This window comes from Scyliorhinus canicula, chromosome 8 (genome assembly GCF_902713615.1).
Source record: "Scyliorhinus canicula chromosome 8, sScyCan1.1, whole genome shotgun sequence".
Taxonomy (NCBI): domain Eukaryota; kingdom Metazoa; phylum Chordata; class Chondrichthyes; order Carcharhiniformes; family Scyliorhinidae; genus Scyliorhinus; species Scyliorhinus canicula.
In genome coordinates, this window is record NC_052153.1 from 134,377,328 (window position 1) to 134,404,082 (window position 26,755).

The following is a 26,755-nucleotide window of genomic DNA, read 5'->3' on the forward strand; positions in this document are numbered from 1 at the left end:
CTTTTTGAGGTAGAGCCTCCTGCGGCACATGCTGTCCTTCATCTGTTCAAAAGACCAGCGATGCCCAAACAACTTGGATGTCACCGGCCTTCCCCTCTGGGTTCCTCCCTGGCCTGATAGGCGGTCAGCAGTCAGCTCCTCGGGGTGTGGGGCGAGGCCCTACACATAGACCGCCTCCCCGAGTCTCAGTTGATACTGCTGTCAAAGCCTCCTCCAGCACCTGACTGGCTTGCCCGCCAACAGCACCGCAAAAATGGAACCACTATCTAACGGCACTTTGTTTTGGCCTTGGCAATGGACACTCCGTTGAGCCCACACTTACCAAATTTCTTGCACTGATGAGCTCTACAGGAAGACTACTTGCGGATCGGGATGCCATTTTTAAATGCAGCCCCGATCTTTCGACACCCCACCCCTTCCATGCTCCTGCAACATGGCCTCCAGATTTTTCTACTGCCTTTGACTATTAGGTTGCATTGTAAAACCCATCATGTCACCATGTGATCTGGGAGTTGGCAGTTGATCATGCTGGAGGATAGACGTATTTGTAGTAGTTCCACAAGAGTTGTTCAGTGTTAGTTGTTTATTATTTTATTTATCCCAGTTATTTCAGCTTGGAGACTGACTGTGGACTGGTCCATATTCAAGGCCGCGGCAGCTAACCTGGACGAGTACGCAACCACCATCACAGATTCATCAGTAAGTGTGTCGAGGACTGTGTACCAAAGACGACAATACGGTACTCCCCAATCGGAAACCCTGGCTCAACCAAAAGGTTCCCTCCCTGCTGAAGTTCCGGACGGTGGCATTCAAGTCTGACGACCCTGACCTATATAGGAAATTCAGGTACGGCGTACGGAAAGCCCTCAGGTATGCAAAAAGACAATACTGCATCAAAGAGTCCCAGGTTAACGACATTAACGCACGATGACTATGGCAGGGCCTACACAAGATCACAGGCTATAAAGCAAGGCCAGGCAGAATATCTGGGGCTGGAGCATCCCTACCAGATGATCTGAACAAGTTCTATGCCCGCTTTGAGCAGTCAGCCAATGTATCAGTGCCACCCGCCCCAACAACCCTGGACACGCCCATACCCACTATTACAGCCTCAGAGGTAAGAGATGCCTTCTTGAAAGTGAATCCGCGGAAAGCGGCGGGCCCCTTCGGAGTCCCTGGGCGAGCACTCAGAGCCTGTGCAGACCAGCTGGTGAGTGTATTTGCAGATATCTTCACCACCTCACTCCTCCGCTCTGAGGTCCCCACCTCCTTCAAGGAGACTACCATGATACCAGCACCAAAGAAGAACAAGGTAGCCTGCCTCGACTACCGATCAGTGACCCTAACGTCAGTTATCACAAAATGCTTTTAGCGGCTAGTCATGAGATGGATCACTGCCAGCCTCCTAGACGGTCTCAATCCATTGCAGTTTTCCTATCACCGCAACCGCTCCACAGCAGATGCTATGTCCTGCAATCAACACTTGAACATCTCGACAACAAGGACACATACGTCAGACTGCTGTTCATCGATTACAGCTCCGCCTTCAACACCATTATCTCAACAAGACTAATAACCAAACTCCGCAATCTTGGACTTGACCCCTCTCTTTTCAGCTGGATCCTTGACTTCCTCACCAACAGACCGTAATCTGTCAGGATAGGCAACAGTACCTCCTCCACAATAGTCCTCAACACCGGAACCCTGCAAGGATGTGTGCTCAGTCGTCTACTGTACTCCCTATACACACATGGCTGTGTGGCAAGATTTAACTCCAACTCAATGTATAAGTTTGCGGATGATATGACTGTGGTGAACCACATCTCAAACAATGATCAGACTACAGGAGGAAAATAAATCACTTTGGTTGCATGGTTCACCGAAAACAACCTCTCTCTAAATGTTGGAAAGACCAAGGAACTGATCATCGACTTCAGGAACCGCAGCACGACACACACTCCTGTCCACATCATTGGCTCCGAAGTGGGGATGGTCGATAGCTTTAAGTTCCTGGGGTTCATCATCAACAACAGTCTGTCCTGGTTCACTCACGTTGATGCAACAGTCAAGAATGCCCAACAACGTCTCTACTTCCTACGAAGCTCAGGAAATTTTATGTCTGCATCGACTCTCACAAACATCTACAGATGTGCGATAGAGAGCATCCTATCCAGCTGCATTACAGCTTGGTATGGCAACTGCCCGGTCCAAGATCGCAAGAAACTGCGGAGTGTGGTGAAATCAGTCCAATGCGTCACACAAACTTGCCACCCCCACATTGATTCTGTATACACCTTTCAGGAAGGCACACAGCATTATCAGAGACCCCTCTCTCCCAGGCATTTCCTTCTTCCAGACCTTTCCATCAGGCAGAAGGTACAGAAGTCTGAAGACTTGCACATCCAGACATAGGAACAGCTTCTTCCTCATAGCTATAAGACTTCTCAACGACTCCCCCTCGGACTGATCTGTTCCCTGCAAGAACACTATTCACGACGCCCTCTGCTGCTCTTGCTCATGTATTTGCTTTGTTTGCTTTGTTTGGCCCCTTGTTCCGCACTGTAACCAATCATTGTTTTGTCGATGTACCATTTGTCAATGTTCTCTGTTGATTATTCTTGTGTCTACTATGTACGTACTGTGTACGTTCTTCGGCATCAGAAAAATACTTTTCACTGTACTTCGGTACTTGTGACAATATATCAAATAAAAGCAAATCAAATCAAAACCATGCAAGTGTTCTGTAATAAATTATTTAAAACTACATATTCCATAGTTCATCATACACTTTGGCCAGTCTACAGAACATGACAAAGGACAGGGCATCCCAGGCCCGATTCCTGGCATGGGCAACAAACCCAAAAGCCATGGGGGTGTGAATGTAAAATCCTGCTCAACATATCAAGTGTGATTCACCCCATAAGTGCACTCACACACGATGGATGCCAGTTTTTAGCTCAAAAGGCACTTGTAGCATTTGAAAACTGGGGCTGATATGCTCAGTACCTTGCCTGTTATTTCTGTGCTGTGAACCTGTGATGGGGTCAATACAATTCATCACCAATTTTAGTTTTCAACCAATCAGTATCACAAATTGATTTGCTATTTATTTTTGTGACAAAGTTATCCCAAGAGCAGTGTCTTCTATTTCCGTGATGTTGGCAACACTTAGGCAATGTATTTGGTCAGAATTTGCTGCAAAATTAATGAAGAAGTTAATAGTGCTCATCACACGTAAATCAGAAAACAGCTTCTGGCAAGGAGAAATGTGCAGTTAAATGCAAAAATACTGAGATTGGTATCCGAGATGCTATATGCCTTGGGAAACTGCACAAAAATTGCATCTTGATGTCTGATTTCTCATCCAAATGCAGGGAACAGCATGAAGCTCCTGGAGTGAGGTCGGAGATTAAAAGCTAAACTCGTGACAAATTTTAGGGCAATTCTATTTCAGCCTAAATATTGTTCTTAACACTCTCATAAGTCAATGCTACTGCAATCTCTCTGGCACTGAGAATTAACTTTTAGAAGTTTGGAGTCTCATTTTGTCTCTTCCAATGGTTCCTGGTGATTTAAGTGTTTTCATCCTGTCTCTCTGTGGTAAACCACTGAACATACATTACATGTATTATGGTACACTGCCATTGTGCTACAGTTATTACGGTAAATCTACCCAGCAGGCTCTGCATAAAAGTGTACGCTCTCCTGAACTACCCCCATTCTTGGGTCCAGCTACAGGAGGCTTTACATCTAGCACAATAAAGCCACGATAGTTCACCATTTGACTTGTGATCATTGATGGTACACTGATTTGATAGTTCACTGTTCCAGCTTACAGTTCCTGGGACCAAATTATAGGAGGTGCTGATTCCCCATCCCCCTAACCCTGCCACCCTGACCAGAAAGTCAGGGGGAATCCACTGAGGGGATTACTGGCTTTCCCACAGCAATTTAATGATCAATTGGCCATTAATCAGCTGGAGGTGGAATTTTTGCCTATAAGGAACAGGGTCAATCAGCAGCCAGCAGTTCTTCAGCACTTCAGGCCAGGAGGCAGCATGGGGCATTGGATTGGAACTAGTGAGTGTTTGGGGATCGTGCCAGGGGCCAAGTTGGTCAAGAATGGGGAGGCAGTGCCATAGTGGTATTGTCGCTGGACTAGTATTCCAGAGACCCAGTGTAATGCTCTGGGGACCTGGGTTTGAATCCCGCCATGGCAGATGGTGAAATTTGAATTCAATAGGGTAGCACGGTGGCGCACTGGGTTAGCCCTGCTGCCTCACGGCGTCGAGGTTCCAGGTTCGATTCCGGCTCTGGGTCACTGTCTGTGTGGAGTTTGCACATTCTCCCTATGTTTGCGTGGGTTTCGCGCCCACAACCCAAAAGATGTGCAGGATAGGTGGATTGGCCATGCTAAATTGCCCCTTAATTGGAAAAAATGAATTGGGTAATCTAAATCTATTTTTAAAAAATTTTGAATTCAATTAAATCTGGAGTTAAAAGTCTAATGATGACCATGAAACCATTGTCGATTTTCGGAAAACTTCATCTGGTTCACAAATGTCCTTCAGGGATGGAAATCTGTTGTCCTTACCTGGTCTGGCCTACAAGTGACTCCAGGTCCACAGCAATGTGGTTAATTCTTAAATGTCCTTAGGGTGGCCCACCCATCAACACCCACATCCCGTGAACGAAGAAAAAACAAAATTGGCAGGACGAATGAGGTGGGTGGGGTTTGAGATTTGAGAGGCCAATGGGGTGAGAGAAATCTTGGGGGAGGGGCTCTGATGGGGTCCTGGGACCCATTAAGGAGGAACACCCCTTCCTGCCACCAGTTTGCACAGGTAAAACTGCCAGGCTGGTAGCTTGGCATGGGCCTTTTCTTCCGCTAGTTAAATCCTGGTGATGGCAGGATGAGGCCTTCAACTGGGAATCACCCAATGTCACACACCACAAGTATAGTTGTGGTGGAGGCATGACCAGGCTGTCTGTCAGCAGGCAGATCACCCACAAGATTTAATGAACACCCCCATCTTCAAACCTGGCAATGAGGAGTGTAAAGTTCAACTCCTGGTGTATTACCAAATCTCAATGTGATTGGTTAAGGAGATATACATTTACATTTCCCATCCATGTATGTGTCAGATGCCCTATAGAGGGTTCTACACTGCTTTAATATACTTGCAGCAATTTCTCATTCAGAAGCCCAGGCAAGAGCAAGTCTAACTACTGGCAGATACCTGTTACTGTAAATTAAGACCCATCTAGTACTGGATGAATTCTAACTTTAAAATGAGGTTATCTAAATTCTTAAGCTTATGAAGTTGACTGAAGTTTCTTCTTTAATTCAGTAATAGTTTCATGTTCGAGCTTAAAGAGTTACTACATGAGAAATGATGGGAATCCTCATTTTAGCGTTATTTAATTTTCTCATATTCCAATCTATGATTTGTATCCTTGGATGCTTTCACTTCCCATTGGCCTGTGCATGCCTTGTTTCCTGAATGTTTCTTGGAGATGGTGAAGAAATCACTTCAATTATTAATCCCACTCATGTGATTATTTTGATTTTGATAGCATCAGTTTAAATAGACAGGGGTACTTCTGACTTTAGTAATGAGTCCCAACTTCAGAGAATTTTTTTCCTGTTAAAATAGGCTAACTAGCCTAATAGATGTTGAAGAGCAAATTGTAGAGTGAGCAGTCCTCATTGAAATACTAATTCAGTCAAGAGCAGCATTGGCAGAAACTTGACAGAAAATGAGCTATTTTCTCAGTTGAGAAAGAGTCAGAAAGCATAAAAATAAGCAAAACTCTGATGAACCTGGGGTGCAAAATATAAACTACTGATCCTTGTTAAATCGGCATCGAGTCTCTCCATCTTTTCATTTTTTCCAGTAACTACAGAATTATGTATGATTTTGAACAGTATCGACTATTCAATTTTAAATGTTGCCGTGGAGGATACAGTCTACCTTTTCTTGCCAGAGAAAAGTCAAAAGATGTGCAGGTTAGGTGGATTGGCCACGATAAATTGAGCATTGAAATGAAATGAAATGAAAATCGCTTATTGTCACAAGTCGGCTTCAAATGAAGTTACTGTGAAAAGCCTCTAGTCGCCACATTCCAGCGCCTGGTACGGGAATTGAACCGTGCTGCTGGCCTGCCTTGGTCTGCTTTAAAAGCCAGCTCTTTAGCCCTGTGCTAAACCATCCCCAGTGGTGTCCAGGGATGTGCAGGTTAGGTTACTGCTTGCACAAAGGTGGAGTGTGCCGAGGTAGGGTGCACTTTCAGAGGATCAGTGCAGACTCGTTGGGCCAAATGGCCTCTTCTGCATTGTAGGGACTCTATCATTCTATGAAATCCACATTTCAGTCCCTTCTTTTCTGGGGCGAAATTCTCCGACCCCCAGCAGGGTCGGAGAATCGCCTGGGGGCGCCTAAAATCCCGCCCCCTCCGTGACGGAGGGTGCTGGAGTAGGGGAGTGGCGCCAACCACTCAGGGGTCGCGCCTCCCCAAAGGTGAAGAATTCTTCCCCAAAGGGAAGAATTCTCCCCACCTTTGGGGGCCAGCCCCGCGCTGGAGCGGTTTGCACCAGAAGACTGGTGCAAACACCCGGCGTCCCCGGGAGCGGGGCTGGCCGAAAGGCTTTTGCCGGTCGGCGCATGCGCCGGCAGTGACGTCAGCGGCATGCGCGATGTGGTGTTCCCTTCGGCCTCCGCCATGGTGGAGGCCGTGGCGGTCGCGGAGGAACATAGTGCACCCAGGGCACTGGCCCGGCCCCTGATCGGGGGGCCCCGATCGTGAGCCAGGCCACCGTGGGGGCACCCCCCGGGGTCCGATCGCCCCCCGCCCCCCCCAGGACCCCGGGGGCCTGCTCGCGCCGCTGAGCCCGCCATTCCAGAGGTGGTTTAAACCTCGGCGGCGGGAGAAGCCTCCCAGCGGCGGGACCTCGGCCCATCCGGGCCGGAGAATCGCCGCAGGGGCCTCTCCGATCGGCGGGGCGAGATTCCTGCGCCCGCCACTTCCCGGGTGGCGGAGAATCTCTGCCACAGCGGGGCCGGGATTTTAGGCGCACCCAGGCGATTCTCCGACCCTGCTGGGGGTCGGAGAATTTCGCCCCTGATCTCTGTTATTTAAGACTTACATAAGAACTGTTCAAAATATAAATGCAGGAAGATAAGAATCAAATGCACAATCAGTGCAGGCACTCTGGTCTGAGGTAGAGTTTGTACAAGGGCAGATTAAAAATAATTGCACGAGAAATTAGTCTCACCACATGAACGCAGAAGAGTTCCACAACAAATTATTTTGACTCATATTTCGATTAAGTCATTAACCAGTTTAAAATGAATGAGCAAATACTTCTGTTAAGCAAAAGATAATAACATTACAAATAAATTCTATGGTCTAAATATGTTCAACACCCGTGCGGTAATATCAGAAAAGGCAATTCCTTGCTTAATATCCTGAGAGTGGGAGCTCATGACAACAATTAGATATTATAATTATTTGATTGTTCATAAATGATTAGATTAAGCTTTAAGAACATGAAAACCACAATATCAGTTTCTTTGCGGGAACTACCTTCACTAACCAACTTGTTTTTCCTTACCGTAAATTGTAATCTCCGCAATATATTAAAAGTCTTTTAATACATGCATTGATATGAAATCTAAAGGAGGGGCACAACTAATGTGCAATGGTGGAGGTCCTTTTTTTTATACTAGGTTTCTATATCCATTATGTCTCATATATTATTTTGCTGATTTTCTCAGCAGTTTCATTTTGGGAAGAATATGAAATTGTTTTCACAATATCCCATTATTTCAGTACTCATAACATATCCTCAACTGTGCAAAGGAAGTTTCAAAGGAACTTCAAACTTCTGTCTATAAATGACCTTACTGACCCATTTGTGAGAGATGGATGGCTCTGGGCTTTACAGGGGGAAAGAATTGGAATCTATGAATCCCCCAATGTTCGGCATAATAAATGGTATGTTGTACTTGCAAAACGTTTTTTTTATTGAGCAGAACATACACTCATCCATATTATCTCACATCTGGCACACAAAGGATAACTAATAACTAACAAAGCACAGATGGCCTTTCTCTTGGAGTAATCTGGAGTCATTTGTTATACCGGGAATTTAGAAATATATCAATCCCTAAATCTATAAAACCTGAACTACTCCACTTTCAAGCTTATTCTAATTAGTCATTCAACCACTCAGAATTTAGGAATTCTTTGAGGCTACAGCTAATTCAGTCCAGTCTTTGCAGTTCCAGCTAAATTAAAGGGTAATGTTATGGCATTCAGTAGTTTTTGAGCAGCCTCTGGAATGGCCTCCTGTGAAAAACTGAAACTGAAAAGGATCCTCAATGGAAATATACATGAGTGGACGGGATAACGTCACAGTTCCAAATTTCCTCATAAAAATTAGCATAACAATATTGGGCTGGATTCTGCATTTCAGTGGCTAAGTGCTGACTCGAATGAAGAATTTGCGGGGGTTTTATGATTCACAAATTGGCACCAACCCCTCACTGAATCCGGGATTGGTGAGGGAGCAGGAGTGGCGCCGGGTGAAACTCCTGGCTCCCACACCGAAATGGGCCGGAGAATGGCCGAGTCCCTGGCTGCGAACGTGCACGACGACAAGCCTTGTCAAAGTCCCCCACCGCACCCCCCCCCCCCCCCACCAGCGGCACGGATCCCGGCCAAGTGTGGCAGTGGCCGCTGGGCACAGCCCGCAGCTGCCACGCCAGGTTCCCAAGATTGAGACCACACATGTCCCACGCGGTCGGGAACTCGGCCCATCGGGAGCGAGACCTGCCGGTGATGCACCAACAGCGTTGCAATGGTGTGCGGTGCATGACGTATTGACGCCATTTTGGAGGGGGCAGACCATGGCTGACCAGCATCAAACAGGCTTGTTTACGATATCGGTGTCAGACAACGGAGAATCCCGCCCATTGTTATTAATGTGGATGGTGGTGGAAATTAGGATGCAGCCCAACAGGCAACATGGTGATGCAGTGGTTAGCACTGCTGCCAATGGCGCTGAGGACCCATGTTCGGTCTCGGCCCCGGGTCACTGTCTGTGTGGAGTTTGCATGTTCTCCCCATGTCTGCGTGGGTTTCACTCCCACAACCCATAGATCTGCAGGTTAGGTGGATTGCCCCTTAATTCGAAAAAAAATAATTGGGTACTCTGAAATAAAAAAAAATTAGGATGCAGCCCAATTAAACTGAACATCCAGCTCTTTGACTATCTATCAAATTAGGACTGTCTATCTAGTCCGGATTTTGGGACAGGCAAGTAATATGCCTGTGGATAGTGTCCCTGCCTTTGAGCCAGAAGTTCTTGGTTCGAGACCTGCTCCAGGACTAGATGGTCAAGGAAGATGCATTCATAATGCTGACACAGGTTGAGTCATCAATCTGCAAATCTTTGCAGCAGGCTAATGGCTGGTGATAAGTGCGGGAGAGACTCTTGATCAGCCACGCTTGATGCAAAGTGGTGCCAATCAAGTTGTAAGCCAGTAGCGATTTATCCTGGAAATTAATAGTGGTGGAATCAGACAAAAGTCTGGCTAGGTGCACCATTGGGTGTGGGAAGAGAATTGGAATGTAAGTAATATACAAATAGGTCAAGTATATTATGATGCTGTGCATACCATTACAAAGCTAGAGGTACTTGGAGGTCAAGAAGCATAAAAGGTAGGTTAAGGAAAAAAGGCAAGCTTATGCCAAATTCCAAGAGCTTGCTAAAAGCCTGGAGGTGTCTACAAATTACAGGGGTGCAATTAAAAAGGAAATTAGGAAAGCAAAGAATAGACATGAAAAGATACTGGCAAGTAAAATATCAAGGAGATGTTAAAGCTGTTGTGTGGCACCAATTCTGTTTCCCGATCTGTCCTAAGAAATGCAGCCGCTGTGTCTCCAATGATGACTTTTCTTTTTGCCCACGTCCTGAATTCGAGAGAGCTCTTTCCTTGGTGTCCTCTTTTTCCACATTAACATTTTGCCGCTTCCCAATATTTACCAGGGTTTTTGATGAGTTAAGATCACTTAGAAGGCCTTTAAAGATCATGGGTGGGTCTGAATTCCAGGATTCTAAGCCCATTCTCATTTTTCAGAAGCATCTTATAAGGGTGTGGGCTGACTTGGAGCAAAACTCCCACACAGACTGTTTCAAGAAGACACAGTGGGCTGGATTCTCCAAAGCCCCGCGGTAAAATTGTTTTTGGAACGGGGGCGGAGAATCGGCGTTACCGATCGGGTCACGACCGGTGCTGCTCCGACGATTCTTTGATCCCGCAGAATCACTTGTCCGTCAATCATGCCGCATTGCTGGGAGACCATTGGCAGAGGCCCTCCCAGCAATACTCCGATGCCGACCGGCTGAGTTCCCAACGGTGCGATTCTAACCACCTACGGCCGGTTGGGACTCTCGCGCGGTGGCTGCAGACTCAATCCACGGATGCCTGGTGGGGGGGCGGGGTGGGGGGGAGGTGGGGGGGGGGGGGGGGGGGGGATCCAGCACTGGGGAGTGCCTTATGGGCAGCCGGGGCAGCGATCGGGCCGGTCCGAGGAGGGATGCTGGGCCGACTTAGGAACCTTCTTTCTTGATGATGGTCCGCAGTCAGAGTCCGCCATGGCGCTCGGCGCGGCCGCTGGAGGCTGCCGCCGTGCGCATGCACGGACTCAGAATCGGAAGTGCGGGGACCCATATCTGCAGCCAAAGATGCATTAAGCTCCCCGGGTCCCTGCTAGCCTCTGTAGGTAAGTGAATAGCTCTTTATTTTTGGGAGGAAACTGGGGAGTGAAACACCTGCGTTTTACGCCGGCATGGGGACATAGCCCCATTTTTGGAGAGTCCAGCCCAGAGAGTACACATCTACAAAAATAAGTACGATCTGATGGCGGCGGGATTCTCCGTCTTGCCATCTGGCCAATGGGGTTTCCCATTGTCGGCAGTCCCACACCATCGGGAAATTCCGAAGCATGGATGCGCTGCTGGTGCAACGGAGAATCCCGACAGTGGTGAATCCAACCCCAGTGCTTTAAACTTAACTCAGAGCAATTATGAAGTCATGAAAGCACAGCCAGCAAAAGAGAACTGGCAAATGAAATAAAGTGATAGGTTTATAGAGATGCAGTGGCAGACATGTATCGGGATGTTTCAGAATACACAGAATAGATACATTCCAATAAGTAATAAGCATCCCAAGGGGAAGACCCATGATCTCTGATTAACTAAAAATGTTAAAGACAGTATCAAACTTAAAGAAAACACATACAATTGTGCAAAGACTGGTGACAGAGGAGATTGGATAGAATACAAAAAAACAGCAAAGAATGACAAAAAGGTTAATAAGGAGGGAAAAGTTATAGTGCGAGAGAAAGCTAGCTAGAAATGTAATGTAATGTAAGAGTTTCTATAGATATTTACATAAGAAAAGAGTGAAGACAGTGAACATTGGTCCTATGCTATAGAGAGTGTATCTGGGGAATTGATAATGGAAAGTAGGGAGATGACAGAAGAATTGAACAGGTACTTTGCATCAGTCTTCACTTTAGAAGATACAAGTAATTTGCAGAAATAGCTGTAAATCATGGAAACGGAAGGGAGAGAGCAGCTCAGAAAAATTACAATTACTAGCGAAGTGGTATTGAGAAAATTGTTGGGTCTGCAAGCTGACAAACCCCTGGGACCGAATGGATTCTTCCTAACGTCTTAAAAAAATGGCTAGTGCGAGTTTCTTTTTAGAAAGTATTTTATTCAAGGCATTTTCACAAATACACAGAAAAATCAGATCAGAAGAATAGAACAGCTCAATGAACAACCACTGCCTCCCTGGGCCTGCCCTCCGACGCCAACCTCCCACCACATCTCATCTTCCCCATTTTAACCCCCTCACCTCATCAGCACGGTAGCATCGTGGACAGCACAATGGCTTCACAGCTCCAAGGTCCCAGGTTCGATTCCGGCTTGGGTCACTGTCTGTGCGGAGTCTGTACATCCTCCCCGTGTGTGCGTGGGTTTCCTCCGGGTGCTCCGGTTTCCTCCCACAGACCAAAGATGTGCAGGTTAGGTGGATTGGCCATGATAAATTGCCCTTAGTGTCCAAAATTGCCCATAGTGTTGGGTGGGGTTACTGGGTTATGGGGATAGGGTGGAGGCGTTGACCTTGGGTAGGGTGCTCTTTCCAAGAGCCGGTGCGGACTCGATGGGCCGAATGGCCTCCTTCTGCACTGTAAAATTCTATGATCAACTCGGCCCCCATTGCTGACCCCTCAATCCTGCTTTAAAAAATCGACAAATGGCTTCCACCTCTGGGTGAACCCCTCTGTTAATCCCCTCAGAGCGAACTTGACATTCTCCAGCCTCAGCATTTCTGCCAGATCGCTCACCCACACTCCCACTTTTGGTGGCTCCAAGTCCCAACCCCCAAGCAAAATCCGTGTCCGGGCTATCAGGGAGGCAAAGGCCAAAACATCGGCATCTTTTACCCCCTGGACTCCCGGGTCTTCTGACACCCCATCAATTGCCACCTCTGGACTTGGAACCAGTTCCACATCCAGCACCTCGGACATTACGTCCGCGAAGCCCTGCCAGAAACCCCTCAGCCTTGGACAAGCCCAAAACATGTGGATGTGATTCATAGGCCCCCTACGCACCGACTACACATATCCTCGACTCCGCAAAGAACCTACTCATCATATGAGTCCTATACACCATTTTAAATGGGTGAAGCTTAAGCTCGCATGTGACGAGGATGCATTCACCCTCTGCAAGGCCTCCGCCCATGAAGCGATCCCCACCTCCCTTCCCAACTCCTTCTCCCATTTGCGCTGAATGTCCCACACCAGGGCTCCCTCCCACTCCATCAATTCTTTATAAATATCCGACACCTTCCCCTCCCCATCTCGTCCCTCTACAGCAACTCGTCCTGTAACCCCACGAGGCAGCAGCCCATGAATTGACAGCACCTCGTCCTTACGAAGTCCCAAACCTACAGGTACCTAAAGCCATTCTCCCTGGACAATTCGTACACTTCCCCCAGCTCCTCCAGCCCTGCAAATTTGCCCAAATAAACAAGTCACCAAAGCGCTCAATCCCTGCCTGCTGCCATCTCCTGAACCTCGCACCAGCCCGCCTGGCGCAAACCTTTGGTGATCACAGATCAGCGTCCACACCCTCAGGGCTGGCACCACCACTGTGCTCATGGGATACATGGCCAGCAAGAACGGTAAAGGCGCCAACAACAAAGCCCTCAAACATGTACCGTTACTCGATGCCACCTCCATCAGCCCGACACCAACCCCTCCCCCATGGCCCATTTCCTCACCATAGCAATGTTTACCGCCCAATAATAGTTCATCATGTTCGGCAGTGCCAGCTCCCACCTCTTCCCTTGCCCACATTGCAAGAAAACCCGTCACACCCGGGGGGCCTTCCCCACCCACACAAACCTGGAGATCAGCCATTGACTTTCCTAAAAAATGATTTGGGAACAAAGATTGGGAAGTTCTGGAATACAAACAAAAACCTTGGCAGCACAGTCATTTTCACTGTCTGCACTCATCAAAGAACAAAGAACAAAGAACAAAAAGAAGTACAGCACAGGAACAGGCCCTTCACCCCTCCAAGCCTGCGCCGACCATGCTGCCCATCTAAACTAAAATCTTCTACACTTCTGTATCCCTGTATTCCCATCTTATTCATGTATTTGTCAATACATGAATTTGTCATCCTGCCAGCATCAGAGGTGCACATCCCACCTCTTAAAGTCTGCCTTCATCTGCTCCACTAGCTGAGTTTAGTTCGGTTTATACAACTGCACCCAACTCGGTGCAACATTCAAACTCTCCACCAGTGACGAACAGTGGCAGCCGTGTGCACCATGTAAAAGATGCACTGCAGTAACTCACCAAGGTTCCAAACCCATGACCACTATCATCTAGAAGGACAAGAGCAGCAGATACCTGGGAATCCCACCACATGGAGGTTCCCCGCCAAGTCATTCATCACCCTGACTTGGAAATATATCACTGCTCCTTCACTGTTGCTGGGGCAACATCTGGAATCCCTTCCGAACAGCACAGTGGGTGTACCTACACCTCAAGGACTGCAGCGGTTCAAGAAGGCAACTCGCCACCACCTTCTGAAGGGCAACTAGGGATGGGTAATAAGTGCTGGCCTAAACAGCGAAGCCCACATCCCGTAAATTAATGTTTTTTGAAAGAGAGTCCCTGCAATGGCAATCATGAAACCATCATTGAATGTTGTTACAAACCACCTGGTTCATTAATGTCCTTTCGGAAAGGTAATCTGCCAACCTTGCCCAGTTTGATTAACATGAGTCTCTAACCGTATAGCAATACAGTTGACTCTTAACTGCCCTCTGAAATGGCCTTGCAAGCCATGCAGTTCAAAGGCAATTAGGGGTGGGAAACAAATTCTGACCTTGCCAGCAATGCACACATCCCATAAAATAATTTTTTTAAAATATAAATGTAAATAGCATTATTGAGAATTTTGTAGATAATACAAAAATTGATCATGTATTTAAAATTGAGGACGGAAATTGTAGACTCCACGTGCGAGATTCTCCTTTCCAGGGACTAAGTCCCCACACCGGCGGGCAGCGTATTCTGGCACATGCGCAAAGATGACAGAAGCAGAAAGTCATTGCATTTGAAAAATACTTGGATGTAAGGGTGTTAAGTAGGATTAAATACAATTAAAATAGGGTGATTTCTGGAAAAACAACCAATGCAGCCTCCAGGCATAGCAGAAACCAGTGAACAGTATTTAAATGCCCTTGAGCTTGGGATTTGACATTGGGCCAGGTATGCAGCCTTGTTGTGGGTGGATGTTTTACTCCTCCTCAATCCTACATCAAAGAGATTCCCATGGACTTTCTGGGTGAGGAAAATCAGATACAGCAATGTGGTTCGCACAGTATGATTGTAGCTACATTGTGAATTGTATGAAATTTAAATTGAATCAGCAAATGTAAGCAAGTATGCAATTGCATGGTTGTAGCATGAAATTATACTTTAACATGTGTGATACACCAAACCATACACCTATGAATGTAGACCTTGTTCCTTTTTTATTAAGGGAATCATGTGGTAGCATGTGAAACCAGTGTACAGGATATGTTATTCAGCATGAAACAAAACGTTTTTAGGCAGAGTGTGGTGGATGTCTGGAATTCGTTGCTCGAGTTGTTGGTGGAGGCAGAGACCCTAAACTCTTTTAAACGGTACCTTGATCTACACCTTACGTGCTGTAAACTGCAGGACTATAGGCTGTGTGCAGGAAAATGAGATTGGAAAGGGCACCTAGGTGTCTTTTGGTCAGCATGGACAAGATGGGCTGACTGGCCTTGTGCTGTATCTTTTCTACGGTTCTAAGTAAACTGAAAAAATATTTGCCATTGAAACTCCAAATTGCCATCAGTCTCCCGAGTGGAGTTAGTCATAGATTCCGAGAGCAGAATCTCACCAGAAATGCACAGAGTGTTGGGTCAGGTGAACAAATCGATGTGAAGTTCGCAGACTTCATTGCCAGCTTTTCTTGCCATTTTGAAGAACATTCTGTGCATTTTAAAAGGAAATGCGAGATTCACACTGTCAGCTGAAGGGATGGGGCTAAAGACACCACCAAGGCCAGGAATCTCAAGATGAGGGGGCCTTCATAACTCTGACTTAAATAAAAGGCCCCTTTCTTCCCCCCACCAGAAAATCATGACCCCCACCAAGCATCGGGGAACCCCCTCCCACCACACTGCCAACACCAGGTCCACCCTTTGCAGGCATCTGCGCACTCCCCTCTCCACCCCCTCTCACAGGCATCGAGGTTCTCCCTGTGCCTCCCTCGCATGCATCGGCCCACACCCCCCTCCACCCCCACCACACATAAAGGAACCCCCCCCCTCCATGGGACTCCCCAGGTTGGCACTGCCAGGCCATGTCCCTCATTGAGGGGGTACAATTACCACCACACCTCTATGCCACCAGCACTTTCGTCACATCTGTTTTTTTGTTTTGAAAACCATTAATGATTCCCGCCGGCATGACGTCATGCCGACCAGGTGGAAGGATAAGGCATGGTCGGACGTTATGGTGTCAAGGCTGGTAAGTACATGGGAATTTATTAAAATGTGTGGAAATCAGGTTCACACCCTTACCCGGCATAAACCTTATTTTAAAAAATCTTTTGTTGGCTTTTCTCATATTTATAAACAGTTGTTACTTTTATACATTACGTTTTTCTTGCCCTTGCTAATTTGCTTTATTTTACAGAAACATTTGTTTTGTCCTTCATTTGACTAACTGGACGTACTTCTCGCTGCTTGTGCCTATCAGGTCCTCTAGTAGTGTGCTTTCTGAGGCCCTGGGGTATCCTACTGTCTCTTTGCGGAGGAAGTGCTTTATTTGGAGGTGTCTCAATTCCTGTCCTCTTGCTAGTTTCCACTTCCTCGTCAGTTCGTCCAGTGTCACCAGTCTGCGCCCTACGTAGAAGTCCCCGACCTTCAGTGTGCCCCCGTCCCGCCTCCATCTTTTGAAGGTGGTAACTAGCATGGCTGGGGGGGGAATCTGTGATTGCCGCAGATGAGGACCATAAGGGACATTTTGGTTATCCTGAAGTGCTGTCTCAACTGGGTCCACGTTCTCAACGTGGCCGCTATCACTAGGCTCGTTGTGTACCTTGTTGAGGAAGGTGGGAGTGCTGCTGTGGCCAGGGCCCAGAGGGTTGTTCCTTTACAGGATGCCTCCTCCATTTGTACCCAATCTGTGTCGGATTCTTGTACCCATCCCCTCACTTTTTCTGCCGTTGCTGCCAGTGTAGTATTGTAGGTTCGGTAGAGCCAGGCCCCCTCTGACTTTCCCTCTTTGCAGTGTCGGCTTGGGAATTCTCGGGTTCTTGCCCCCCCCCCCACACACACACACACAAACGCCATGATTAGCCTGTCTATGTTTTGGAAAAAGGCCTTGGGGATGAAGATCGGGATGGATCTAAACAGGAAGAGGAACCTTGGCAGTTCATTCATCTTGATCGTCTGCACTGTCCCCGCCAGGGAGAGTGGGAGTGAGCACCACCTTTGAAGGTCTCTTCTTACTTCCTCCACCAGGCTGGTCAGGTTCCACTTGTGGATCTGTGTCCAGTCTCTGGTTAGTTGGATCCTCAGGTAACAGAATCTGTTCTGGGCAGTTTTGAATGGGAGCCCCTTCAGCTCTCCCCCTCTCCCGTTTGGGTTCACTGGGAATGTCTTGCTTCTGCCAGGTTACGTTTGTAGCCCGAGAAGGTTCCAAATTCTTTCAGTATTTGCAGCATTGCCTTCAGACCCTCCTGTGGCTTTGAGACATAGAGGAGCAGGTCATCTGCATAGAGTGAGACTCTGTGCTCTCTGCCTCCTCTCTGGATTTCCTTCCAGCATTTTGCGTCCCACAGGGCTATCATCAGGGGTTCGATCGCTAGCGTGAAGAAGAGTGGGGACAGGGGGCAGCCCTGTCTTGTTCCTTTCTGTAGCTGGAAGTATTCAATGCTGATGGTGTTACTTCGGACACTCGCTTTGGGAGTGTTGTACAGGAGCCTCACCCAGGCGGTGAATCCCGCTGCTAGTCAAAACCGTTCCAGTACCTCGAGGAGGTAGCTCTATTCGACTGTCAAAGGCCTTTTCTGCATCCAGGGAGATGATCATCAATGGTGTTCTCCCCTGGGGGGGGGGGGGTCATTATCACATTCAGCAGCTGCCTGATGTTCGCTGTGACCTGCCTACCCTTGACAAAGCCCGTTTGGTCCTCTGCCACCACCTCTGGTATGCTGCACACCAGCCTTTTGGCCAGGAACTTTGCGAGTATTTTCGCATCCATGTTCAGCAGTGAAATGGGTCTGTATGATCCACATTCCGTCAGGTCTTTATCTTTTTTGGGTATCAATGAATTTGTGGCCTGCGCTCGTGTGTGTGTGGGGGGGGGGGGGGGGGGGGGGGGGGGGCAGGGTGCCCCTTGCCAGTGATCCGCGAACATGTCCCTTTAGTGTGGGGCCAGGACTGGTGCAAATTTCTGTAGAAATCCGCCGGGAACCCGTCGGGTCCCGGTGCCTTCCCCGCCTGCATGGAGCTGATGCTCTCCATGATTTCTCCCAGAGCTATTGGTGCTTCCAGCTTCCCCAGTCTGTCTTCCCCACAACTGGCAGTTCCAGTCTGTCTAGGAACTGTTTCATCCCAAGCCCCCGTTGGGGGCCTCGGAGGCATACAGTCTCCGGTAGAAGGTCTCAAATGCCTGATTGACCTCCTTTGGCTCTGTTACCAATCTGCCTTTGCTATTCTTAACCTGTGCTATTTACCTCGTGGCTGCCTACTTTCTCAGCTGGTGAGCCAATAGGCGGCCAGCCTTGTCTCCATGTTCGTAGAAGGTCTCCCGTGTCTGGCGGAGTTGGTGCACTGCTTTCCTAGTGGATAGCAGGTTAAAGTTCATTTGCAGCTTTTTCCTCTCCGCCAGCAGCTCTACTGGCTTGGAGTACTTTCTATCGACTTCCAGAATAGAGTCCACTAGCTGTTGCCTGGCCACCCTCTCTTCCCTATCTCCACTTTCCTTGTAAGCTATGATCTCTCCTCTGATCACAGTCTTCAGTGCCTCCCAAAACGTGGAGGGTCAGACCTCCCTGTTTTGGTTGTTACTAACGTAATCGCCTATGACCTGCGATATTTTTTGGCAGAAAGCCTTGTCGGCCAGGAAGTCCGTGTCCAGCCCCCAACCTCACATCCATATAGTGTGGAAGTGGTCGGAGAAAACGATCATGGAGTAGTCCATTCCCGTGATCCCTGGAAGCACCGATTTCCCCACTGCAAAGAAGTCGATACGGGTGTGTACCTTGTGCACAGTCGAAAAGAACGGGTGCAGGAACCACCATGGGTCTACCGCCCCCAATTGTTCCATGAAAGCCCCTAGCTCCCTAACCATGCCAGACGTTTTCCCAGTTCTGGGGTTGATCGGTCAGTCAGTGGGTCCAGCACGCAATTAAAGTCGCCCCCCCATAATCAGCCGATGTGTGTCAAGGTCAGGGATTTCCGTCATGGTCTTCTTTATAAATTCTGAGTCGTCCTAGTTGGGAGCGTACATATTTACCAGTACGACATGTGCCCCTTCCAGAACACCACTGTCCATGACGTACCTTCCCCCTGGGTCCATAGCTGTCTTGGTTTCTGACCTTTTTCTAATCATCCTGTAGCATGAATGGTATGTCAGTCCCACCCAGCCCTTCCTTACCAGCAGTCGGCCCTTCTCCCTCAGCTGTGTGTACGCCACACGGGTGTACCCCTGCGCTCCGAGGTCTCTGTCCGCCCTGATGCCCACTCGAGTGGCTGTTTGCGACGCCCTCTTGGTTCCTCGCGCTGCTCCATGCCTACCGAGGCCTATGTCTTTGCTGCTTCACTAACTCACCCTTCTCTTTGCTTCTCTTTTGTTCTGCGTTCTCCCCCAGACTCCTCTCCCACCCCAGCCCCTGTACTTTTGTCCCCCCTTGCATTCTACCCCCCTTCTGCCCCCCTCCCCTCCTTGTGCCAGGCACCTCCCCTCCCCTGAGAGGGACGACGCAGCCCTCCTTCCTTCCTGCCCCCCCCGTGCTGGCACTCCTCGCTAGTACGGTGGCACGCCTCCCAATATTTGCCCAGTTCTGGCCCTGTTTAGCCTTTCTCCTACTGGCCCTTGTCTCGCCCTCCTGTTTGCTTTCCTCACCCTCATTTCCCTCGCTCCATTCCCCCCCCCCCCCATTGTATTGAGAGAGGAGATAGGCTCTGAGACAAGACAGCACGGTCCTGCGCAAGGCATAACACACATGTGTACAGTTCATGAATCCATTGTCCTTGTTTGCGGTTTGTCCTCCGCTCTTTGTTCTGGTTTTCCCTTCCTTTTTTGTCCCCATGTCTTTCATTGCAGTTGCGTGTGCTCCTCCCCCAGCTTGTTCGCTCTAACGAACTCCCCTGCCGCCGCTGGGTTGTTAAAATACAGCTCTTTCCCCTCAAATGTTACCCAGAATTTGGCCGGGAATAACATCCCAAATTTTACCTTGCTTTTGTGCAGTGCTGATTTCACCTTGTTGAATTCAGCCCTTTGTTTGGCCAGGTCCTCCCCAATGTCCTGATACACTCTTGTGGTCTTCCCTTCCCACGTGCTCTGTTTCGCTTGCCGGGCCCACTTTAGGATTCTCTCCCGGTCTTAGAACAGGTACAGCTTCACAATAATTGCTCTGGGCTGGTCCCCGGCTTTGTGCTTGGGTCGGAGCGACCTGTGCGCCCTGTCTATTTCCAGTGGGTTTGGGAATACCTCCTTTACCAATAGCTTGCCCATCATTTGGGTGATGTAGCCTATTGGGTTCCCGGCGTAAACCTAATCGCATCACCGGCAGGGAAGATCTCGCTGGCTTAAATCCCATTTTGGTCCTCTTGCATGATTCTGCGGCTATAATAGGATTTTCATCCACTCCCAGTGCGGCCACTAGATCGTGGTCACCGACTGTTTGAGTTTTACAGTACAGAAAGAGGCGCTTTGGCCCATCATGTCTGCACTGACCATCAAGCGCCTATCTATTCTAATCCCATTTTCCAGCATTTATATGCTGTGGCGTTTCAAATTCTCACCTAAATGCTCTTCATTGTTGTAAAGATCCTGCCTCTACCACCCTTTCATGATGGAGCCCTTTCTGAGACTTGGAATGAATAAATTTTGTTTTATCTCAGAGGTCCACTTGATTCATTATTTTGTTCTTTAATTTGAGAAGTGGTGATGTTCAAGTGCTGACTCCAAGCACAAATCTGGATCCTTCATCACCCAGCTTTAAAGTAAGCAGTGCTGATCAAAATACTTACTTATATATGCAATGTAATTATTGCAAGTAAATAAAATAGCCTTGGTTCCACATTAACTGCTTTAAACATTTACTGCTACTCCACGTGTAAAGTGAATATTTAAGTGACCACTCACAAGAGGCATAATCTCGGGTAATAGATATATAAAATGAAACTTAATTAATTGCTCAAATATTTATGTTTTATTTCCATACAGAATTTCTTGTTTTGCCATGATAATTGAATGAATCCAAATGTTTCCAAAACCCTGTACTGCAATTTGTCTTTTATGATACATAAAATTGTAAATATTATTTACCATAGTATTACTGTTTCAGATAAGATGATCAATTATTGCTAATCAACCATTTCTTAGATTTGTTTCTTTACTATGAATGGTCAAATTACATCAAGATTGAATGGTTCAGTGAACAAATGAAATAATATTCTTCCTGGGAACATTGGTAATTATATCCCATCATTAACTTTTATAAATAATGTCAAAATATCTAAGGAATGAAATCAGACAACATGGGTCTTGTAGCCACCGAAGCTGGCCACTTCCCGACGTAAAATAGAACATTGAGTTGCATGCAGGGAAAACTGGACAAGGTCAGAAAGGCAAGCAGGTTTCAGAACCTCTCTGTGGATTCTGTCTGTGAAGAAACCAGACAGCATAGAAACTAACAAGTTTGCATACTAATTGAGAGATTCCCGGTGATTCCCGGGCACAATGGACACAACAATTAGCTGCAATAGAAACATTCTATAGCAGGTCAGACTTATCGGCGCAACGGAGTCTGAAACAAAAGGACACAAACAAGTTAGAAAGAACCGCCCCGCGATCAAGGAACAGCCTCAGTATTGGGGGATTTGTATCAATCGATTGGGATGAGACCCAATCGATTGCCAGTGAGTTAGGGGTCCGCCCAAAAGGGCGCGAAGCCCCTGGGACCTATAAAGGTAAGGTCCCAAGATGAATTTGATCTCTTAGCCAACCTCTCTCTCTTAGCCGGCCTCTCTCTCTTAGCCGGCCTCTCTCTCTTAGCCGGCCCTCCCAGCAGAACACCTTTGCAGCAGCTCTCCAAGAACTTGAACGTGAGAAGGAGAGGCCTGGCCAATTGCTATACCGACAAGTGTCATACAATGCCCGCTAAGAGAATAGACACTCCTGACCCCTTTAGTCCACACCAACTGGAAGCCTGTGGATCCAGGACAGAGCAAGAGGCCATTGTTCCCTGATCCAGCAGTTCCCTTATTCCAGATAAGTATTGGCCTAGTAGTGGTAGGAATAGTTTAATCTTAGTATTATATGCATGAGAAGTAAATAACTGTAATAATAAATGTGTCTTGTTTGAAATTACTAACTGGTGTATTGAGTCATTGGGGTTCACTTTACATCCGGTTTTTTGGCAGAAGTTCCAGGAGTTCAGACAGAAGCGTGATGTGCTCTGCCTTGGTGTCTGTCTGCAGTAATAGGTCATCCACATACTGTACCAGACATTCGCGTCGGGAAAAGTTTGATAATCCATTTGCCAGCTGTCGGTGGAAAATGGAGGGAGAATTGTGGAATCCTTGTGGGATGCATGTCCACGTGTACTGCTGACCTTTAAAAGTGAATGCGAATTTGTATTGGCACGCCTTCGCCAATGGGATTGACCAGAAGCCGTTGCTATTGTCCAAAACCGTAAAGTACTTGGAATTGAGTCCCTGCTTGAGCATGGTCTCGGGACCTGTGGCTACCGTGGGGGCTACTGCGGGGGTGACTTTAGTGAGTTCCCGATAATCAATGGTCAGACGCCATGATCCGTCGGGCTTTCTCACTGGCCAAATCGGTGCATTATTAGTAGAGGCTACTGATCTAAGTACGCCCTGCTCTAATAAGCTCTCTATTACTGTCGCGATTTCTCCCTCTGCTTCCTGGGGAAATCTGTATTGTCGTTGTGGTCTAGGGTGAGGTCCTGTAGTTTGAACGGATCCAGTCATTCTGCCGCAGTCGTGCCTGTGACTGGCAAATGCTGCTCTGTTGCTCTTTAAAACTGCCCTAACCTGTTTGTCTGTGGAGAGTGTGGTCGGATCAAAGCAATAATCTCCTACTGCGCTAATCCTGTTTGCATACTCACCTACTGTGAGCGTTGCGGGGGCTCTTTCAGACCTTGCCATTCGCCAGATGTCTCTCAAACAACTGTGGTACCTGCAAGTGAGGCAAGATATAAGAGCTGTGAGAGCTCCCTGGGTACCTAGCCCAATCAAGCATGATCTGCTTTCAGTGATCACAAATTTGCTGGACTTTCAGAATTCCACAGGCTGCTGCCAGGGAGCTCTGAAGGCCACATGCATGCAGCCAATGGTGACATGCAATTGCGGGAAACCTGAGATAACGGTGACTCCAGTAGCTCTGGCAGCCTGGATAATAATAATCTTTATTGAAATGAAATGAAATGAAAATCGCTTATTGTCACAAGTAGGCTTCAAATGAAGTTACTTTGAAAACCCATAGTTGTCACATTCCGGCGCCTGTTCAGGGAGGCTGGTACGGGAATTAAACCGTGCTGCTGGCCTGCCTTGGTCTGCTTTAAAAGCCACCTCTTTAGCTCTGTGCTAAACCAGCCCCTATTATTGGCACAAGTAGGCTTGCATTAACACAGCAATGAAGCTACTGTGAAAAGTCCCATGCGGAACTGAACATAATCGTGAGCTTTATTGGACAGGTCATCGGTCAGATCCCTTATGCATTTGTGTGGCACTGATTGTGACATTCCACAAAGGTCGCCAGACAAGTGAAGGTGACTGTGGAACTTAATGGGCGGAATTCTCTAATAATGGGGTAATGTCCCAACCCCCGCGACAAAGATTGCGCGAATCACTCTGGACTTACCTGGAGTATGTCCAGGGTGATTCTGCGATTTCCAGCGGCTAGCAGGGCCCCGGAGTGCTCCTCACAGCTCCGGCTGCCGATACAGGGTCCTACATCTCCGGGGTCCGCGCATGCGCACGGCGGCAGCCCCAGACAGCCGCACTGCGCGACATGACCGCCGCGCCTGCCGATCGGTGGCCCCCGATCGAAACCCTGCCATCCTGAAGGCCCCCCCAACCCGGCGAAGGATCCCCCGCCCCCCACCAGGGCGGCCACAGACTGTCCGCAGCCGCCACGCCGAGTGCCTGCCGAGTGGAACCATGAGTGAACCATGCTGGCGGGAACTCGGCCAGCTGACTTTGGAGAATCGCAACGGAGGCCTTTTTCAATGGCGCGCAACCGGAGAATCGCTGGAGCGCGTTGGACCCGATCGTGGGTTTGACACCCATTCTCCACCCCCTCACAAAGTGTGATTCCGCGCGAAGGCTCGGAGAATCCCGACCAATGTACCCGTACAGGCGCCGGAGTGTGGCGACTAAGGGATTTTCACAATATTAATGTAAGCCTACTTGTGACACTAATAAAGCTTATTATTATTATTTCCCAACACGATTTGTTGATCGGACCCCTACCCTTCTAGAGGCTACAATCACCATCACTCTTTGAGACCCCCAAAGAGTTTACCCAATAACACCCTATGACTTTTCAGTTGTGAAGCTACAGATTCCAAATGCATTGCCTGAATGTTACTGTGCCCCTGTGTCCTATTAATGTGATTCTAAACCCCAGAACCAAAAGCCTTAGTTAACTGACTATGCCCTACATACCATTCTGTGCATGACTGCCACTTCCCAGAGCGACCTTCCACTTCCCAAGAGCAGGACAAAGATATGCGTGCCATGCTGAGCTGTCTAACATGGTCCGTACAGCCCCAGGACAGTCTCTTATACATGCTCCTGACAGTGTGGCCAGCATGCCCTCGATAGCATAGCCTCAGCCCCAGGATAGTCTTTCAACATTCCTCAAGCAGGCTTTCAAATGATACCCCCAGAAGGTCTTTCAGTCTTTCTGTCTGTATCCTGCTCCTTGTCCTCCCTTCATCTCACTATTTCCCTCTCATCTGCCCTCCCATGCTGGCCTTGCCTCCCATGCCCTGCCTTGGCACAGTTTTTGCTACCGGAACCCAATATATCCCAGCGATGGTGTGAAAGGAAGGCTAAAGCGATGTCTACTGATCTCCAAGTCATTGATGATGTGAAATTTGCCAGGTGCTTCACAATTCTAATTAGCTGCTGGAGAGATGCTGAATTTGAAGGTGGACGGTTATTTCAGCGAGTTAGGCCCTTAATCAGCATTGCAAGATGCAAATGAACATCAACATGGTTTGACATTCCTCAGCGGGAAAATTTGACCTGCCATTTACCCACTTTGAAAGATGGGAGAACAGAATTCCAAACTATTTTTCCACTGGTGGATGAGAGATTTTTATCATTTATGTTAAATTAATACCCCCTGTGGTAAACCATGGTATTGCATTGTGTGGCATTGTATTGTATTGTGCATGCCTGGGCTTGTCCAGGTTGGCTCCGCCTGTTTGCTCTTCCCCTCAGGCTTATGTATAAAGGTGGCAAGTCTCCGCCTCCGACCCAGTTTGGGTCCAGAGGCAGGAGGCTTGCTGTTTAGTGTATTAAAGACTCAGTTACGTACATCACTTGTCGTGTGTTATTGATGGTGTATCAATTTAATACACTAAACTCCTAAAGATGAACTCATGGGGCAGCATGGTAGCATGGTGGTTAGCATAAATGTTTCACAGCTCCAGGGTCCCAGGTTCGATTCCCGGCTGGGTCACTGTCTGTGTGGAGTCTGCACGTCCTCCCCGTGTGTGCGTGGGTTTCCTCCGGGTGCTCCGGTTTCCTCCCACAGTCCAAAGATGTGCGGGTTAGGTAGATTGGCCATGATAAATTGCCCGTAGTGTCCTAATAGTAAGGTTAAGGGGGGGAGTTGTTGGGTTACGGGTATAGGGTGGATACATGGGTTTGAGTAGGGTGATCATGGCTCGGCACAACATCGAGGGCCGAAGGGCCTGTTCTGTGCTGTACTGTTCTATGTTCTATCACTCAAGCCTGATCACTTGGAGCTGGACCGACAGGCAGCTGACGCTTTTGAACACCGGCTAAGCTGCTTTGAAGCGTGCATTGCATCCTTCATCGAAGACTTCACAGACCTCCAGAAGAAGCAGATCCTCCATGCATGGGTGAGCCCAAGAGACTTTCTCTTCATCAGGGACGACCCCTCGTACACGGAGGTAATAACGCTGCTGAAATGACAATACATGAAATCCGTTAATGAGGTGTATGTTAGGCACCTCCTCGCCACGAGACGGCAACGTCCTGGGGAATCACTTGCAGAATTTCTGCGTGCCTTGCGCATACTCTGTTGGAACTGTGATTGCCGAGCGATATTGGCTACCCAGCACATGGAGCTGCTGATCAGGGATGCTTATGTCGCGGGCATGAACTCTAACTATATCCGCCAGCGATTAGTAAAAGGGGGGACACTCGGCCTCCCATAGACAGTACAACTCTCGAACTTGCTGGAGGTGGCCTTCCAGAACATGGGGGCCTACACCTCCGACTGCGCGGCACCCTCGTGGGCGCAGCCGTCAACCGACCTGGGCGTAACGCAAGCCTGTGCCGTGCAACGGCCCGCCAATGCCGGAGGCCCAAGGTGCTACTTCTGCGGCCAGAGTAATCGCCCCAGACAATGCTGCCCAGCACGGAACACAACCTGTAACGGCTGTGGGAAGAAGGGCCACTTTGCCAGGTCCGATCCTCCCCATAAATCTTCTAGGCCTAGCAGAACTGCCTGCTGCCTGTCGGAGCCGTCCTCAGTTGCCGTGCCACCCGCCACGTGCGACTCGTGGGCACCGCCATCTTTGTTGCCATTTCAATTTTGGCCACCACATGCGACCCACGGGTGCCGCCATCGCCGCTGCCACACGCTACGCGCGACCTATGAGGGA

At 48.4% G+C, this 26,755-nt stretch overlaps 1 long non-coding RNA gene across 1 annotated transcript in view; it reads right to left on the reverse strand.

Annotated features, from left to right (window-relative positions):
• Nucleotides 1–26,755, reverse strand: part of LOC119970012 — a 115,885-nt gene that overhangs the window by 68,710 nt on the left and 20,420 nt on the right. Inside the window, exon 2 of the long non-coding RNA XR_005461515.1 lies at nt 22,997–23,067. This is a non-coding gene — a long non-coding RNA (uncharacterized LOC119970012). The remainder of the gene's footprint in view (nt 1–22,996; nt 23,068–26,755) is intronic.